The sequence below is a fragment of the Heterodontus francisci genome, chromosome 15, assembly GCF_036365525.1.
Source record: "Heterodontus francisci isolate sHetFra1 chromosome 15, sHetFra1.hap1, whole genome shotgun sequence".
Taxonomy (NCBI): Eukaryota; Metazoa; Chordata; class Chondrichthyes; order Heterodontiformes; family Heterodontidae; genus Heterodontus; species Heterodontus francisci.
The window spans coordinates 73219353-73239775 of record NC_090385.1 but is presented as its reverse complement, the minus strand read 5'-3'; positions in this window follow the sequence as shown (position 1 = coordinate 73239775).

Below are 20423 nucleotides of genomic sequence, written 5' to 3'. Positions count from 1 at the left end.
GCTCTCTGCTCCATAGGAACCGACATGAACTCTGCAAGCCACTCATCACCCTCACTCACCTGCTGTGCATCAGTCTACATCTGCAGCATCCCTGTGTAAAGCATTAGAGGCAGCAGCTGACGGAGCCAATGTCCATGTCACTGAGTCCTTGGAGACGTTCATGAGTAATGGTGGCATGACAATGCTGTTATTGCATATGTTGGCTCTCTTGAAGGGCCAACATTGCAAAGGAATGTGACATTGGCGCTACATGCTGGCACACATCATTCACACAGAGAAAAGGACACACATGTTGGTGAGTAACATTTAGTGAAAGACTTAATTACATTGCTGTGACACCCTTGCATTCCCATTTGTGTCAGTGTGCTCTCTATAAACCTCTGTAATACCTTTAATGGTGTATTTAAGTCTCATGTCCTGGAATGTACAAAATTAAGTTTATTCACCCAGGTGTGGCACGCCTACAAGAAGGAATGTTACACTTGAGTGGAAGAAGAGGATCGCAACTTCACAGGACACTGGGACACAGCAGGGTAAGTATGTGGCAGCAAAGTGGAAAATGCTGGGGTAACTTAGCCGGTCAGGCAGCATTCTTGGAGAGAGAGCAGAGTTAACTTCCATGTCTGTGAACTTGGACAAGTTAACTCTGCTTCTCTCTCCACAGATGCTGCCTGACCTGCTGGATTTCTGCAGGAGTTTCTACTTTTCTGTCAGATTGACAGCAGCCCCACTCTTCAGCAGTCAGGTAAGTATTTCTTTGACAGCTGTCAGGAAGCAGGTGCTGGGGCGCTTAAAATAGGGCCCCAACACCTACTGCACAGCTGACAAAAACTCTCTCACTGCGCCGAATGTCCTGCCTCTCCCCACATAATATGGGGAGGGCAGCTCGGCGCCGTGATTCTAATGAGCCCCTGCGATTAACATAGCGGGGGCTCAACGGCAGCTAGTGAATGCAGGTGCACCGCCGAGTTCAAAGGGCACCACTGTGGACGGCGGATCTCCAATAAAATTCAGCTCGATAACTCATCCTCAAAACTACCTTTGCCAATTTAATTTGTCGAATTTCGATGAAGATTAAAGTCTCCCATGCTTGTTGCAGTACCTACCTTTCTGACAAGCTCCCATTATTTTTTGATTTATGCTCTGTCCTACAGTGTGGCTACTTTTTGGGTGCCAAACGACTACTCCCACATGTGACTTCTTTCTCTTGCTATTTTTCATCTCCACCAAAACTGATTCTACATCTTAATTTTCTGAGCCAAGATCATTTCTCACTACAATACTGATATCATCCTTTATTAACAGAGCTATTACACCTTTTTTTCCTTTTTGTCTATCATTCCAAAATGTCAAGTTCCCTTAAATATTCAGTTCCCAGCCTTGGTCACCTTGCAACCACATTTCTGTAATGGTTATCAGATCATATGCATTTATTTCCATTTGTGCTATCAATTCATTTATCTTGTTATGAGTGCTGTGTGCATTCAGATAAAGAGCCTTCAATTTTGTCTTTTTGCTATTTTTTCCTACTCTGACCCTATTTGTTGGTGTTAGCTCTGTCCCTTCCTGTCACACTCTGGTTATCATCACCCATATTGCTACCCTGCACTATTGTCTTGTCCTTTCTCTTTAACTTTATAATTTTTCCCTCCCTTGACCACTCCTGCAACTATTTAGGCTAAAGCCTGATCTACAGCCCTTGTTATTTAATTCGCCATGACATTGGTCCCAGCACCGTTCAAGTGAAGCCTGTCCCAACGGAACAGCTCCCGCTTTCCACAGTACTGGTCACAGTGTCCCATGAATTTAAACCCATTTCTTTCACAACAATCTTTGAATCATGTATTCAACTCTCTGATCGTATATACCCTATGTCAATTTGCTTGTGGCTCAGGTCGTAATCCAGAGATTATTACCTTTATGGTTAATATAGCCCCTAGCTGCTCATAGTTCCTCAGAAGAACATCTTTCTTAGTCCTATCTATGTCGTTGGTACCTACAAGGACTACAACAAATGGACCTTTCCCCTCCCACTCCAAGTTCCTCTCCAGTCCTGAGGAGATGTCCTTAAGCCTTGACACCGGAAAGCCAACACTGCCTTCGGGACTGAATCTCTCAGCTGCAGAGAACAGCATCTATCCCCCTAACTATACTGCCCCTATCACTACTGCATTACTTTTTACTCCCCCAACTTGAATGTCCCCCTGTGCCATGTTGCTGTGGTTAGTTTGCTCATCCTCCCTGCAGTCCCTGCATTCATCCACACAAGCTGGAAGAACCTTGTACCTGCTGGAAATGTGCAAGGGCTGAGGCTCCTCTGATGCTACTTTCTGGATCCCAATACCTGCGTCACTCGTAGTCACACCCCTCTGGCCCTGACCACGGACCAAATCTGAAGCATTTAACCTAAGGGGTGTGATGCCTCTTGGCACAAAGTTTTCAAGTAACTTTCTCCCTCCCTGATACATTGCAGTGTCCAAACTCCAGCTCATCAACTCAGAGCTGATGTTCCTGAGCTGCAGACACTTACTGCAGATGTGGTTGTCCACCAGTCCACTAGCTACAGCTGCAACACATCACTTGCACTGCCATCTCTATTGTATTTTATTTAACTAATTTAGTTTTCAGATTTTGAAATATCACTCAGTTGACTATTTATAGGCTGGGATTGAATGCAGAAGCGGTGGCCAATCCCATGGCTGGAAGGTCAGGTCAATCAGAGGGCTGGCAGCTCTTCAGCCCCAGCAGCGTCCCCACTGCAGAAGCCATTGAGGAAGCTGGATTGCATGTCAGTGGGGTCGGGGATTGCCAGGGCCAACCGCTGAGGGGGTGGGTGGGGGGGGGTTGTTGATCATGACGGTGGGCGGGGCATCTTCCAGTGGGGTCAGCACTTGCAGCTGAGGGAAACCTCCCCCCACTGAGCCTGCAGGGAGGTCATCTGGGTTTACTGGGCAGCTTCCCCAAGTGGCTAAGTGCCCATCTACCATGAGCAAAATACCAGTGGTCATGAGAAGAGATTCTTAAGTGGCCATTAAATAGCCACTTAAGGGCCTCAATTGATCCAAGGGCAGGTGGGTCACCCACCTCCTCCCCCACTGCTAATAAAATGCCAGCAGAGGTGGGTGGGCAATGGGCAAGGCACCCCCTGCCATCTCACCTGATTTTACGCCCTCCCACACCTCCCAGCCCCATTCCCAGGGCAGGTGCTTAAAATTCCAACCATCATGTTTACTCTCGGTAATAACTTTATTTAATCTACTAAAGTAGTTATATGCTTTAGGCCTTTACTATTACTTAGCCCGCAGTCCTAATATAACCCTATTTGGTTTTTTTTACATATCAAACAGCACCTCTTACCCCCCACCTCACCAAATTCCCACATTCACCAAATTCCCTTCCACTCTGGTGAAATCTGCATTCAGTGAAGCTGCTCTGTGCTAATACTCTTGTTATTAATTCACTTACTGCTTAACTTATCTTGATTGAAATTTTTTAATTTCCCAGCTCTGAGTTTAAACTGATGCCCTAGTTTAGAGAAAAAAGAAGAGATAAAAGAGAAATGCTCACCAACCAATCACTTACCAGCTTTCCTATGATGACACGCTTTGCTTTTCTTTCGAACTCTCGATCTGAACACGGTCAGTCCGCTCCCAGCAGATCTCTTCATATCCTGCTCCTATCACGCTCAACTCCCACTCCTCTTGGTGATAAGATTAAAAAAAAGACATAGTAAAACAGAATTCATAGCACATAACACTTTTTAAAAACCTATTTCATAAATTTCTTGGCAATAAATATCACCTTAAGGCATAAATTTTGGTTGCATTGTATCCTGGCAATCTGAGGATCTCACATCCTTTTGTCCTATCTGTTGTGTAGCTGGATGCAACTAATCAACTTTCTCTAGTACTGCTTTTTAAAAAATGAACAACAATTCTAATGGTGTAAGGATATATTTTAAAAGGAATATACCAGGAATTGAGCCAGAGACTTCTAATGAGAAGATAATTGAAGAAAAATTGAACATTGTTTCACTGATTTTTTGGGCACAAACCAGATCCTCAACACAGAAATTGTCACCGATTGCAGTGAACTAAAACACACAGGAAGTGCATTGCTCACCACTTTGGTTAGGGAGTCCCTTAGTTGTCTTGGGCACCTGCCTAAAATGAACATTGGGCCCAGTGCCTATGCAAGTGATGGGACTGACAAGCGCTTTGAGTGCTTTTAGTAAATTGGATCACATCTGACCACTATATTCAATCTTCTCAGGCCGTGAAACATTGTCCAATTTCTGATATAACAGCTGAAGGTGGCTAGCAAAAAAGAAATTAAAAATGTCTTACTTATCTAAATGTGGAGCCAGGCGGAGTGAGACTGCTGGTCCTGGTTGCATGTTAAAACTGTGGCCCGCTGACAGCCACCACTTTCTCCCTTCTCTCAATTTCCTTCCCATCCAAACTCACCACCATGCATCCACGACTTACTGTAGACCAGATCCTGGTGACCCTAACAGCCAATTTGTATCTTTGTCAGGATAGAAGCACTGCCCCTTATGGTGCAATTAATGCCCCAGCATCTCAGTCATGTCCTGATGATGCAAGAGCACCAATTTTTCATGGTTTCCCTCCACATCAGTATCAGTACAGCGAACCTTGCTGCTGCTGGTTTCATGCCCAAGTCGGGCAATGGACCAATTTCTATCCCTATGTTTCTTGTGCTTAAATTGCAGCTTTTCTGTGTAACAAATGGTAACTTATAACAATGACAATGGGCAGTACAAGAATTGTCTAAACTGGCTGGCAGCACTCACTGATTGCTATCTGCTGAAATTATTTCATGTAACATTATGGGAAGAAAATCTTACATATAAATCAACTTTTTGCATTGTCTTCTCACCAAGAAAACACAGACTGTTCCATTAATGCTTGCTGACTATCCGAAGGCTATGATTTTTACCATCACTTTTATCCTTTCCTCACCCACGACCCTCTGTTTGCTGCTTTTAAAAGCGAACACTGACCTTGCTGGAGATATGTTCAAGTACCTCACACTTTATTAAAGTGATAGAGTCTTCTCTTCTGTCTTCATCCATCTCCTGCCCATTTCACTGGATATTTTGAAATTATCTTCTTCAGAGGAATTCAAATCAATAATGTGAGGAAGCTAGTTTCCATAACTTACATCGGTCATTAACAGTAACTTGAAATGATTTAACGTTTCGGGTCAGTGACCCTTCTTCGGAACTGACAAATATTAGAAAAGTCACAGATTATAAACAAGTGAGGTGGGGGTTGGGCAAGAGATAACAAAGGAGAAGGTGCAGATTGGACCAGGCCACATAGCTGACCAAAAGGTCACGGAGCAAAGGCAAACAATATGTTAATGGTGTGTTGAAAGACAAAGCATTAGTACAGATTAGGTGTGAATATACTGAATATTGAACATCAGCAAGTGCAAACCTGAAGAAGAACAACCTGAAAAAAACAGTGGGTAAGCAAACTGAACAAACTAAGATGAAATGAAATAAATGCAAAAAAAGATTGTAAAAAATGTAAAAAGGAATGAAAAAAAAAAGGAAGGAAAAATAACTAAAAATGACTAAAAATGAAAGTAAAGTGGGGGGCTGTCATGCTCTGAAATTATTGAACTCAATGTTCAGTCCGGCAGGCTGTAGTGTGCCTAATCGGTAGATGAGATGCTGTTCCTCGTAGGCACACTACAGCCTGCCGGACTGAACATTGAGTTCAATAATTTCAGAGCATGACAGCCCCCCACTTTACTTTCATTTTTAGTCATTTTTAGTTATTTTTCCTTCCTTTTTTTTTTCATTCCTTTTTACATTTTTTACAATCTTTTTTTGCATTTATTTCATTTCATCTTAGTTTGTTCAGTTTGCTTACCCACTGTTTTTTTCAGGTTGTTCTTCTTCAGGTTTGCACTTGCTGATGTTCAATATTCAGTATATTCACACCTAATCTGTACTAATGCTTTGTCTTTCAACACACCATTAACATATTGTTTGCCTTTGCTCCGTGACCTTTTGGTCAGCTATGTGGCCTGGTCCAATCTGCACCTTCTCCTTTGTTATCTCTTGCCCAACCCCCACCTCACTTGTTTATAATCTGTGACTTTTCTAATATTTGTCAGTTCCGAAGAAGGGTCACTGACCCGAAACGTTAACTCTGCTTCTCTTTCCACAGATGCTGCCAGACCTGCTGAGTGAATCCGGCATTTCTTGTTTTTGTTTCAGATTTCCAGCATCCGCAGTATTTTGCTTTTAATTTACTTGAAATGATTTATCATTTTTAGAAACACATTACAATTCATTCATAAAAATAAGCACTGATCATCCTCTTGTCTTCCAGCCCCCAAAAAACGATATGCACACAATCACATTGTAGCTTTCAAGCTTTCATTGAAGATTATTTCTTTAATATTTTTAAAAACATCACTTTTCTGGTAACCTCAAAGCCACTTGGTTTATCTGCACAGCATTCATTACCCTTCAAAGTAATTCATTGTTTGTGAAGCACTTCAGACTTTATTGAAAGATGTTATAAAGCAACACAAATGTGCAAATTACATTTTTTCTTGTTATATCGTTTGATTGATGGTCCATTAATCTCTCATGGAAGATAAAAGAAAAATAATGTGAGCTTGGAAATGACTGTTGGCGATGTTAGTGGATAAAAACGTTCAGGCATGTCTCCAGCTTTCATCAGGACAATGTAGAAAACCTCTACTCACTATTTTAGTGGAGACATTAACCTGTTTTATTTTATCTCTTTGTCAAAATAATTAACAGAAGAACATCACACAAACACATTAAATGTTCAGCTGCTAATATCATGAATGGTGGTTACTTAAATGCAACTATAAGGAAGGGTATGAAGGCTTTAGGGAGGGTGTAAAAAAGATTTACAAGAATGGTTCCAGGGATGAGGAACTTCAGTTTTGAGGATTTATTGGAGAACTTGGAGTTGTACCTCTTAGTGAAGAGAAAGCTGAGAGGAGATTTGAAAGAAGCGTTCAAAATCATGAGGGGTCTGGACAGAGTAGATAAGGAGAAACTTTTCCCATTGGACTAAGGGTATAGAACTGAAGGATACTGATTTAAGGTGAATGGCAAAAGAACTAAAGGTGACATGGGGAAAAAAAATGTTATTATGCAGAAAGTGTTTAAAATCTGGAATGCACTGCCTGAGAATGCAGTGGAGAGATTCAATCATGGGTTTCAAAAGGGAATAGGACAATTATCTGAAAATATAAAAATAAAATTTGTGGGGCTATGGGGAAAGGGCAGGGGAGTAGGACTATCTGATTTGCTGTTGCAGAGAGCTGGCGTGAACACAACAGGCCAAATGGCCTCCTTCTGTGCTGTAACCATTCTGTGATTCTATGATTCCGATTGTTCTTCAATATATCCCGAACTAATGAAATGTAGGCTATCTAGATTTGTCAAAAATAACAATGTTAAATACTTTAAAATTAATTAATTCAAAATAAAATCATATTGAGGTTGATATAACGGTTTGTATTTCCTTCCTGTAGGTGCTAATAGGTTTTTTGTTTTGTGCAGCAATAACTTCCAAAAAACATTTTCCTGTGCTGTCATCCCATTTTAATAACATTCTGGAACCACAGGCGAACATCACTCTGTTGGTTTCGTGATAAGAGAAATGACTCCCATTTTGTTCACCTCTTCCAGCTGATTTTGTACTTGGTTCATCAATGGGTATGATATGTTTCTCAGTGTAAAGAAAGATACCGGTCTGGCATCTTCTTTTAGCAGAACTCTATACTCTGTCTTCAGCCGTCCTAGACCTGAAAACAGTTTGGGATAGTTTGCTTGAAAGTGACTGTTTATAAACATTGACATAGAAACACAGAAAATAGGAGCAGGAGTAGGCCATTCGGCCCTTTGAGCCTGCTCTGCCATTCATTATGATCATGGCTGATCATCCAGCTCAGTAACCTGTTCCTGCTTTCCCCCATATCCTATTGAAACTATTGACTCTGGCTGTTTGACTTCATCCACCTTTTTGAGTAGATGTAGGTCTAAGAATGCTTTTTCTGCTTAATAGGGAACATTCTTCGTTTTTCAAAACATATAATTTGTCTTCCTTTATATTGGAGAGATGCTTGAAGCTTACACTTCACTGTCAGTTGGATCCCCCCTGGACCATGAAACTGTATATACGCTGGTTGTAAGCAATGTCTTGGAAACCATGGCTCTTGGTCTGACAGAACTGTGACATTTGCACCTCTGTCCAATTTGAAGTTAGTAATATGTTTATTAACATAAACATCTGCCATCCAGAATCCTTGATTGGGGCCGTTAATTTCCCCAAGGAAGTCTCCTGGTTTATCTTTCACTGGAAGTTGTTGCACCTCATTCAGCGCTCTATGTATGAAGGCTTTTTGTTTTGTAAATTTGAGAGCAGAGGTCTTTCTCTGGCACGTCTTTCCAAAGTGACCTGTCATTTTCCAATTAAAACATTCCACTTTATTAGCAGGACGCTGATCATGTCTGTGGGTCTTTCTGGTTCCACAGCGCTGGCCTGGTTTCACAGTGTCTTGCACTCTCTCACCTGGGTGTACTTTTTTGTCCGTAGATAGCTTTTCCATTCTGGGATTCAGGAACTGAACTGTCATCAGATTTTTTCTGATACAAGGCCTCCCTTCAGGCCACGGAATAGCTCTGTTTTGTCCTTGGACTTCTGCCTGTTGCACCATCTGAATTGCTTTCTCAAGTGTGAGGTCATCTTTGCACTGCAAGAGATCTGACAAGCACTCATCAGCTATTCCCATTCCTATTTGGTCCCTGGTCAACTCAGACATCAATTCTTCATACTCGCAGCCCTCCGCCAATCTGTACAAATCATTAATGAAAGTATCCACGGATTTGTCTATCTTCTGGACTCTCTTATTAAATTTTGCTCTTTCCAGGATTTTATTACTTCTCAAATTTAAATATTTGTTGAATGCTAGTAATGTCTTCAAATTTGTCTGAAGCTTCATTTATGCCTTGCCTTATGATCACATCATCAGCAATGGCACCCACAGAGTTGCTTGCTCAGCCTTTGTTTTAGTGTGTAGCTGAGAAGCTATTCTAAATGGTATAAATCTTTAATTGACCAATTCTTTATCTGATTGGGTCCTTCCCAATTCTGGAAGGTTTCAGGTATCATATGTTTTGAATCCATTCTTTGCTAGACTTTTTTAGGGTGCTCCCCTTACTTTAAGAATTTTTTTTAGGCTTGCTTGCTTTAATAGAGGTGTCCCCGCTCTTTTCAGGAGTTCCCATGCTTTTCAGGGATTTCCTGCTCTTCACCCTCGCCGAAAGCCTAAGTAAAGGATTTTTTTGCGTGTGCACAGTGCACCCTTAGAAAATCACTTCACCATTTTCAAAGGGTTACTTACCGAAACCCGACTTGTCAGAACCGTGACTCTCCCGATCGCTGGATTCTTCTCACAGGCCACCCCACTTCTGTGTTGAAGCCTGTATATCTGTGCACTGACCCACTGACCCACTGACCGTCTGCCTCCTTCTTTGGCTGCAGAGCAGGTCCAGAGTGCTTCACAGCTCTTCTGCAGGTAAGCAGTTTTCTTCAGTCTTCTGGCTCCACTGTACCGGGAAAGTATTTTTCTTTAAATTTTTTTATTGTTTGCCCCTGCTGCCATATTGCATATTTTTGTAACGTAGACTGAATGTTGTTTACGGAAGTCTCTGATGCTTTGTAGGGATAAAGAATAACTTGTTTATTATGGACATATAATTATTTACACTCTCCACAATTCTGTCTAGCCAGCACACCTTGTGCTCCTTCTAACGTCTTCCCAGCCTAATACCCATATGACGTTTACATCATCATCGCTACAGTGGGAGGGGTTTACTCTCGCTGTCTCAAACATTAGCCATGTTGAGCCCTTATACTACAAAACCAATAGACTTTATTAGTGGGAAATGCAAGTGACCACTGTGCCTGTTATGGTTCAGAAAATTGGCTAAGGACCTTTTATTCATTGCATTCTACTCACGGCTTTAGCAACGCAGACTATTTCCTTTCAATCTCCTTCACTGAGAAATGAAGCTGGAGATTCTTGCCAACCTGCACTAAGCAAAATTTGTGCAACATTTTTATCTGCAGTGTCAAAATTTGGTCAACGGCGAGATAAAATTACATTGGTTTGTTCAAAACATGTTGAACAGCACATTATATGACACTGGGTAAATTGGCATCTGGAATAATATCCTAATCTAGTCTTTTTTGGGGCAATAGAGTACAAACATTAGTCAAAGACATTACTCACATTGTAATCAATATGTATCCATAATTTTAAGATTAAACTTGAATCTCGAAATGTTTTGAGGTAGTTTTGTCATTGGTGCTGGCATTGATCATATTTCAGTCAAAAATTATATGAGACAGGTACTGTGTCAATATAATGGACAGGCACTGAATCAGCTTGAATACCCCAAAAATATTTTTGTACTATTTTATAATAGGAATTAATATGTATCTTACCTGTATCTTTCTACATATTACAATTGAAATATTTTATAATGAAAATTTCCATATACAAAACATTACTATGACTACAAATATCAGAATACATTTTACTAATTAATGTTTTAATGAAGCAGAGCAATCAGAAAAAAAAAGAAAAACTATTTGAAATACACAGCATGTCAGTCAGCATCTGTAAAGAAAAAAGACAGGTTGTAATATTTTGGGTACGTACCCATACGAACTGAAGACTGAAAGATCTGGAGATAACAAAGGGGGAAAGAATCATAAAATGCAGCAATCACAGTGAGGAAGCTAATGGGTTAAATGACCTGCAAAGTACTTCATGGAAGAAGTTGCTGGTATAAAAGGTCATTGATGAGACAATGTAGAGATATAAAAAGGACAAAAAATGTTCAAGAAGTAGAACATAACAAGACACAGGAATGGCCAATATAAATAAACTGTAAGAAAACAAGGAAAAATAACAAAAGAAGAAAAGAAAGAAATCTGAAAATGCAACGGATATAACATTCAAACATAAAATGCAAGTGAAATGTGTTGGATCAGTCATTCATTCTCACCATGCACCCAGGCCCACACCAGCCCTGTACTCTGATTAAGGCACACGCACCCCAGATATCAGTATGCCTTCTTTCCCCCGAATGCTGATGGAGCATCTCCACATTGTAAGCACCCTTACATTAGGAAATGAAAGGGTAGCTAAGGTTTGAAGTTACTGAAGCCATTGTACAGACCAGAGGATTGCAGAATGCCCAGCAGAATATTAAGCTTCATTGGAACAAGAGAGGATAAAGAGATGGAGAGGTTAAATTGGAAATAGAATTTAATAGCACGATCTGACTAACATTTTTTGTCTCCATTTCCAAGGCACAGTCAGCCAGGTTGTGAAGCTATCAGGCAGATAAATGTGTGGCACCAGGTTGCAGCCAGGGAGTGGAGAGGAGAGAGGGAGGGAAGAAGGCCTCGGGGAAATATTGAAAGGGTCGGTGGTAGAGGAGGTCAGTGGGGGTCTTGCAGGGGAGATAAGGTGGTGAGGGGAGAAATCAGAAGGCTCAGAGTTTCCGATCATAGGGGGTGAGTGAAGAAGGTAAACAGGTCCCAGTAACTAAGTAGAAAGGCACCTCCATTTAACTGTCAGGTTTCGCAAGGCCTGGAAAACTCAGCCGGCTGGGATTAAATTTAAAATGATGGTTAAATATAAGGTACACAGCCTCATTATAATATTTAAATTGCCAACAGGACTCCTGGAAGTGCATTGGTTGCCTGCCCCCTGCCCTACCTCAGTTAAAACTGGACTTGGGCAGGTTAGAGGTGGGTTGGGTAGGGAATCAAAATTTTAACATTTTTACCTCCCACCCAACCCAAACCCATCTATATTTGTGGGTTGAAATCCCCTCCCATCCCCCACCCCCAAGACACAGCAATCCATTAGCTTGTCTTGAAATATTCCATTCTTGATGTTAACAGAAAGGAATCATATAATATTGTTTCATTTCATTCATGAGCTAACCCATTGTTCTGCCTGTAATACCTGTTACCCCTTTAAGTGGATCTGTGAAAGGAGTTTTTTCAATGTCAAGGGTGTCATGCCTTGCCTGTTACAGATCCATTCAGCTTGACTTCCCACTCAGTGATTTTAGCAAAGGTATCATCCGAGCAAATTATCACTGGACTATTTTCAAACCCCGATGTCTGTCTAAGATGAGATGCTCAATATCAAGCACAGGTGGAGATGGTGGTGTAGTGGTAATGTCACTGGAGTAGTAATCCAGTGGCCCAGGTTAATGTTTTGGAGACATGGTCTCAAATCCAGCTGTAGCTGGTGGAATTTAAATTCAATTAATTAATAAATATTTGGAATTAAAAGCTCGTTGCAGTCATGGCACCATGAAGCTATCATCAATTGTTGCAAAAACCCATCTGGTTCATTATTTCTTTCAAGGATGGGAACATAAAAACATAGAAAATAGGAGCAGGAGTAGGCCATTCGGCCCTTCGGGACTGCTCCGCCATTCTAAAAAGATCATGGCTGATCATTTCGTTCAGTATCCTGTTCCCGCTTTCTCCCCATATCCCTTGATCCCTTTGGCATTAAGAAATATATCTATCTCCTTCTTGAATATATTTAATGACTTGTCCTCCACTGCCTTCAGCGGTAGAAAATTCCACAGGTTCACCACCCTCTGAGTGAAGAAATTTCTCCTCATCTCGGTTCTAAATGGCATACTCCGTATCCTAAGACTGTGACTCCTGGTTCTGGACTCCCCGGCCATAGGTAAGATCCTCCCTGCCTGTCTAGTCCTGTTAGAATGTTATAGGTTTCTATGAGATCCCCTCTCTTTCTTCTAAACTCTAGTGAATATAGGTCTATTGGACTCAATCTCTCCTCATATGTCAATCCTGCCATCCCAGGAATCAGCCTAGTAAATCTTCTTTGCACTCCCTCCATGGCAAGAACATGGCAAGAAATGTGCTGTCCTGACCTGGTCTGGCCTATGTGTGACTCCAGACCCACACCAATATTGTTTACTCTTAACTGCTCTCTGAACTGGCCGAGCAAACCACTCAGTTCTCAAGGACAATTAGGGATGGGCAACAAATGCTGGCCTTGTCAGTGACGCCTGCACTCCATGAAAGAATAAAAAGAAATCCAAATGAGGTCTGACCAGCATTCTCTATCCTTGCAGTAATACTTCCTTGGTTTTCTGTTCTAAGCCTCTTGCTATGCATTTCAGTACCCCAATAAACTTTTTAATTACCTACAAACTAACTTTTAGTGACTAATATACTTTTATACACTTACTTCACGAAATCTCTTTGTTCATCTAACCCCTCTCCAACACCTTCCCATTTAGAATGTATTCCTATCATCCAATTTTCCTTGTTTATGTGTACAACCTGATGTTTACGTCCATTGATAAATCTATCTAGGTACTTTTGCAATTTTCTGCTCTCTTCAATTCACTATACATTTTAAGGAAGAATAGCACAGTGGTAATGTTACTGGACTAATAATCCAGAGGCTTGGACTAATGCTCCATGCTCCATGTTGAACACCACTTGGAAGAAGCACTGAGATCAGCAAGGGCACAGAATATACTCTGGGCAGGGGTCTTCAATATCCATCAAGACTGTTTCAATGACACCACTACAGACCAAGTTGGCCAAGTGCTGAAAGACATATTTCTAGACTGGGCTTGCAAAAGGTGGTGAGAGAACCAACACGAGGAAAAATAACTACTTGACCTCGTTCTCGCCAATCTATCTGTCACAGATGCATCTGTCCATGTCAGTACTAGTAGGTCCTTGTGGCGACAAAGTTCAGTCTTCACACTGAGGACATCCTCAGTTGTGTTGTGTGGCACAACTACTGTGCTAAATGAGATAGATTCAGATCAAATCCATCAGCTCAAAACAGGCATCCATGAGGTGCTGTGGGCCACTAGCAGCAGCAGAATTATACGCCACCACAATCTGTAACCTCATGGCCCAGCATATCCCTCACTCTACCATTAGCATCAAGTTAAGGGACCAAAGTCAGTTCAATGATGAGTGCAGGAGAGCAAGCTCGGAGCAGCACCATGCATACCTAAAAATGAGGAACAACCTAGTGAAGTAAAACACAATTTTCAGGCTTGGGCCGATAAATGGCAAGTAACATTTGCACCACACAAGTACTAGGCAATAACCATCTCCAACAAGAGAGAATCTAACCATCTCCCCTGACATTCAACAGTATTACCAACGCTGAATACCCCACCATCAACATCCTGGGGTTTACCATTGTCCAGAAACTGAACTGGACCAGCCATATATATACTATGGCTACAAGAGCAGGTCAGAGGTTGGGAATTCTGTAGCAAGTAAACTCACCTCTTGACTCACAAAACCAATCCACCATCTACAAGGCACAAGTTGAGTGTGATGGAATACTTTCCATTTGCCTGGATGAGGGCAGCTTCAGCAACACTCAAGAACCTCAACGTCATGGAGGACAAAGCAGCCCACTTGATTGGCATTCCATCACCATGTTAAGCAGTCACTCCCTCAACCACCAACACACAGTGGCAGCAGTGTGTACCATCAACAAGATGCACTGCAGCAACTCACCAAGACTCCTTCGACAGCACCTATAAGGACAAGATCAGCAGATGCATGGGAACACCGCCACCTGCAAGTTCCCCTCCAATCCACACACCATCCTGATTGGGAAATATGTTGCCATTTCTTCACTATTGCTGGGTCAAAATCCTGGAACTCCCTCCCTAACACCACTGTGGGTATATCTACGCCACATAGACTGCAGTGGTTCAAGAAGGCAGTTCACCACCACCTTCTCAAGGGCAATTAGGGATGGGCAATAAGAGCTGGCCTTGCAAGTGATTATTCCTAAATTTGGATATAATCTATTCTACTCCCAAATCCATGTTATTTATAAAGAGAGTAAAAAGCTGGGGGCCCAACACCAGGCCTGGGGGAACACCACTTTTAACTTCCAACCATTGGACTGCCTCCAATCCTAATTGTGGACCCTTGTCAAATGCCTTCTGAGAATCAATGTGCAGGACGTTTAAGACGTCAAATGAGTGTACTTGTATATAGTAATAGCATTATTACCAATTTTACAGTAGATTATTAATTACTGCGTTTTGAAGCTATAAAGGAAGCAAAAGAGGTAAATTCTGTTGTATTTTTTAAACAAGAGCTTTGTAGCTGGAAAAAAGGTATCAATAACTTCTATTAATCTGTTTGAAATGCTGCATCATTGCCAGTTTTGTGACTATTATATCAAAGATACCACTTTTGTTGATACTGGTTCAAAGTTTGATGAACACAAGTGAACAGAAGGCAATATTGTTTCAAAAGATACACAGTTGACAAAGATGGAATTTAAAATGAGGAAGTGGCTGTCACTTCAGATATTGGGTTTCAAGAAGCAATTTTTTCATCAGGTCAAGAGTTTCAATGCACAAGTATGCATTTTAAAATTAATGTTGAATGTGGGTCTGAATCGATGCTGTCAATTCACTGTCGCTGACTTTTAATAAAATTGTTTCTAAGTGTCTTCACTACCAGATAAACAGAATGGAGTTTATGACACAAAATATCCAGATGTGGATATGGTACAGCTATGAATCCAACTTGACATTGTTTATATCAAAATACATGATTTCCAAATGGAACATTCTGCTGTGCAAGAGAACTGTTAATAGCAATGCGCTGATACAACTCATTATAACTCACTTCTAGAAAACGCTTTTATTTTTCATTGCACGTTTTGTAGGTAGTTGTTGAAATAGCAATACAATACCATCTGTTTAACAAAATAGAGCTCGCTCCAAGTTTGAGATTGTATATGGATGGGCAAAGTGCACTATCCCTCACTACAGCTGAAATGAGACTGTTATCAAACAATTGTTATGATGTTTTGTCCTGGAACAGTTTTTAATTTAAACTTTCCAGACAACTGCCACATTTACTGGATTTGTAACATCAAGAGGAAGTGAGAGAGACAAGTTCTGAGTCCTGGAGTTGCCCCAAATCCAAAACAATTTTATGGGTTTAGCCTGAGCCGCAAGTTGCCAATTAAAGTCTATCAAGCAAGCCATCACAAGGCATATGGTTGGATTTTGAGTAGAAGGCGGGGCTTCCAGCTCTGGGCCAAAAAGGCGGGGGAACCCCACCTCGGCCTTTTCCAGGTCACCAGAGCGATCCTCCAGTCTTTTTACATCAAAGATTCACGAGCTGGGATCTCTGTCCCTTTCAAGATTGGGATCCTGCCTGCATGAGCTGCCGGCCAATCAGAAAGCCGGCAGCTCAGCAGTATCGACAGCACCACTGTGAGCAGTGGCCACTGTCGGTACTGCAGACGTCTCAGACCTTGGCCCAGTGCTGGAACGCTGGTGAAGAGGGCCCTGGCGAAGGATAATCGTGCAGTCTAGGGGGAGGTGTCTCGTGGACTGAAATGGTTCCTGGTGGGGGTCCTCCATGGGCCACAAATTGCCCATGGAGGTGGGACCCCCCGCCACAAGCTCACAGGGAGGGCGCCTCGTTTTGCAAGGCACCCTCCCCACATGGCGGAGGCATCCCCCACCGCTGGTCAGATCCCAGCTGCGGCAGGAAGAGGCCCTTAATTGTGATTAACAGGCCACTTAAGGGCCTCAATGGTCTGTGGCGGGAAAGCCATCATCAGTCTATCCCACCCCCAGTAGGATCGCTTGGCAATGGGGAGGCAACAGACCCTCTGCCCACCCCACCACCCGTCACGATTCTCTGTGCCCTCCTGCCTCTGGCCCTGCCTGGGGTGTGGGTGGAGGCCATAAAATCCAGCCCATTGTCTTTCCCTTCCCAGGGAGGAGATTGCAGAGCCGTTGTTGTTGATCTTTATGTCGTCATTGTCGACAGGAATAGTTCCGGAAGACTGGAGGATAGCAAATGTTGTCCCCTTGCTCAAGAAGGGGAGTAGAGACAGCCCTGGTAATTATAGACCTGTGAGCCTTACTTCGGTTGTGGGTAAAATGTTGGAAAGGGTTATAAGAGATAGGATTTATAATCATCTTGAAAAGAATAAGTTCATTTGCGATAGTCAGCACGGTTTGTGAAAGGTAGGTCGTGCCTCACAAACCTTATTGAGTTTTTCGAGAAGGTGACCAAACAGGTGGATGAGGGTAAAGCCGTGGATGTGGTGTATATGGATTTCAGTAAGGCGTTTGATAAGGTTCCCCACGGTAGGCTATTGCAGAAAATACGGAAGTATGGGGTTGAAGGTGATTTAGAGCTTTGGATCAGAAATTGGCTAGCTGAAAGAAGACAGAGGGTGGTGGTTGATGGCAAATGTTCATCCTGGAGTTTAGTTACTAGTGGTGTACCGCAAGGTTCTGTTTTGGGGCCACTGCTGTTTGTCATTTTTATAAATGACCTGGATGAGGGTGTAGAAGGGTGGGTTAGTAAATTTGCGGATGACACGAAGGTCGGTGGAGTTGTGGATAGTGTCGAAGGGTGTTGTAGGGTACAGAGGGACATAGATAGGCTGCAGAGCTGGGCTGTGAGATGGCAAATGGAGTTTAATGCGGAGAAGTGTGAGGTGATTCACTTTGGAAGGAGTAACAGCAATGCAGAGTACTGGGCTAATGGGAAGATTCTTGGTAGTGTAGATGAGCAGAGAGATCTTGGTGTCCAGGTACATAAATCCCTGAAAGTTGCTACCCAGGTTAATAGGGCTGTTAAGAAGGCATATGGTGTGTTAGCTTTTATTAGTAGGGGGATCGAGTTTCGGAGCCACGAGGTCATGATGCAGCTGTACAAAACTCTGGTGAGGCCGCACCTTGAGTATTGCGTGCAGTTCTGGTCACCGCATTATAGGAAGGATGTGGAAGCTTTGGAAAGGGTGCAGAGGAGATTTACTAGGATGTTGCCTGGTATGGAAGGAAGGTCTTACGAGGAAAGGCTGAGGGACTTGGGGTTGTTTTCGTTAGAGAGAAGGAGGAGGAGAGGTGACTTAATAGAGACATACAAGATAATCAGAGGGTTAGATAGGGTGGATAGTGAGAGTCTTTTTCCTCGGATGATGATGGCAAACACGAGGGGACATAGCTTTAAGTTGAGGGGTGAAAGATATAGGACAGATGTCAGAGGTAGTTTCTTTACGCAGAGAGTAGTAGGGGCGTGGAACGCCCTGCCTGCAACAGTAGTAGACTCGCCAACTTTAAGGGCATTTAAGTGGTCATTGGATAGACATATGGATGAAAATGGAATAGGTAGGTCAGATGGTCGGCGCAACATCGAGGGCCGAAGGGCCTGTACTGCGCTGTAATGTTCTAATGTTCTAATGTTCTAAAAAACTACTTTCTATAAAATTTATCATGATGCAATTACCCAGCAGGTTTTACTGAGCAGTGTATTCACAGGTAACGCTCCCCCAGTAGCCCATTAAAATAGAACCTTAATTATACCGGAGGAAAACCCTCAAGGCAGCGATTATTGGAAAAAGGTAAGATAGTTGTTATATTTTTGAGTCTTTTCTACCATTCTTATTCTAAATCATTTTGGCTGCTGCAGGCTAAAACACTGCCATGTACCTGTCCTACCTCACCATACCTTCAAGACTCACCATCCTAGTCCAAATCTGATAAGCTGTCCACAGTGTATCTAGAATAACAAACAGTCAAGCCCACCCCATATTTTTTTCTATGCTTCCAAAATTTATCCCATGCTCTATGCTATGTGGTATAAATTAGTCAGTGAGTGGTTTTGGGAGTGAAGGTGGCAATGTGGGCATAATGTGGATCCGAACAATGGACACATAAAAAAGTGAATACAAAGTGGTCCAATAAGGCTCTCCAATTCTCAGAAGTGGTAAAGCATCATATCAGCTCTCATTTTAAATTGAAGAAATTAAGTCAATTTATGATCAAACAAACAATGAACAAGTCAATAATTTAACAGTGATATAACAGAATTACTTACAGTAGAAAGTCTGTCCTCTGCTTCTGAATGGATAAATATTTATAAAAGGTTCAAATTGTAATGAAGAGCTGATTTTGACTGAAATTGCAGTTGGTTCAAGAAGCAATTTTTGAAACTAGATTTAAAACAATGACTACAAATCAAACTTAGATAAAATAAATACATTTTTGTCACAGTAATGTCATTTTTATATGTATCTCTCATCTAAACAAGGTAAGGAATGAACTTTCCAATTTAGCTAGAAGTAACTTTGAAAGTAAAAGACAGGTCCATTGAGGAGAAGACTAGTGAATGGGGAAAAACCCCGTTCGGTCTTTATATTTCATAATGTATTATAAATGTTTGCAGCAGCTGCCTTTCTTTTAATTTGTTCATTTTCAAATCAAGAAAATATAACTATTCGTTATTGCAAGTTCAAGGAGTACATTGATAAGTTTAATGAAAGCTTCTGAATAAAATATCAACCATATATTTATAAGTAGAATGTTTTGGATACAATTAGTGTTGTTGCATGGATATTTAGAATAGCAGGAAAGATATGGGTAACATTTTAAATATTCTATATTGTTTTGCTGCTTTCCCCTATTAAATGCAGATTTATTTATTAATGAAGTCATATATATAATATATATATATATGCCAAAAAAAACAATCAAGAGCATTTTACTTCACTGTCTCTGGGAGATTTCTTACATAGCTTGCTTGCAAATTCTTTCAGTCGTGCAGTGTCCTCCTTTACAACAACATAACCTCTCACTTGTCATGAGCAGGAGATTGGTGAATATGTTTGCCTGTGTGCACATTGCATGCATTCCACACCAAATATAAACATAGTCATGAAGAAAGTTTAGGGGTTGGAGTTCCATGGGGACTTCTCCAGTGTCCCACCATAACTTCAGTCTGAGTGCTTCCTGCCATTTAGCTTGGCTTCAATTGGTTTCCTGCCAGAATCCCTACGGGATTTTCAATTTTCCTTCTGTAAACATTCCTAGTTTTTTTGCTGGAGTAGCTTGAGGTTGCTTAACTTACCAGGAAATTTAGTGAAATCCCAGTGTACTCCTTTCTAAGTAGCAAAGCCATTACTTAGCCACTTATGGAAATTACATCAACATGTAACAAGACACCGAGGAAACCGGGCAGAGATTTTTCTATTTGAGGACATCATCCACCTTCACTTATTGAGTGCTGTCAGTATTAATGGCAACATCAGACTGAGCACTTCAGAGTCTTCAGGTATAATTCTCTCTCCTAAATAAGTTGCCATTCCCAGCACTCAGACCACTGCTACATCCTGTCCTTCAATATACTAGTCATGTCAGTACTGAACTGACACCCATCTATTTTGTGATACAAGGGGAGAGAGACTGGCTGATCTGATAACCACGTGCGATGATCAAACCCTGTGCATTTGTGCTGAAA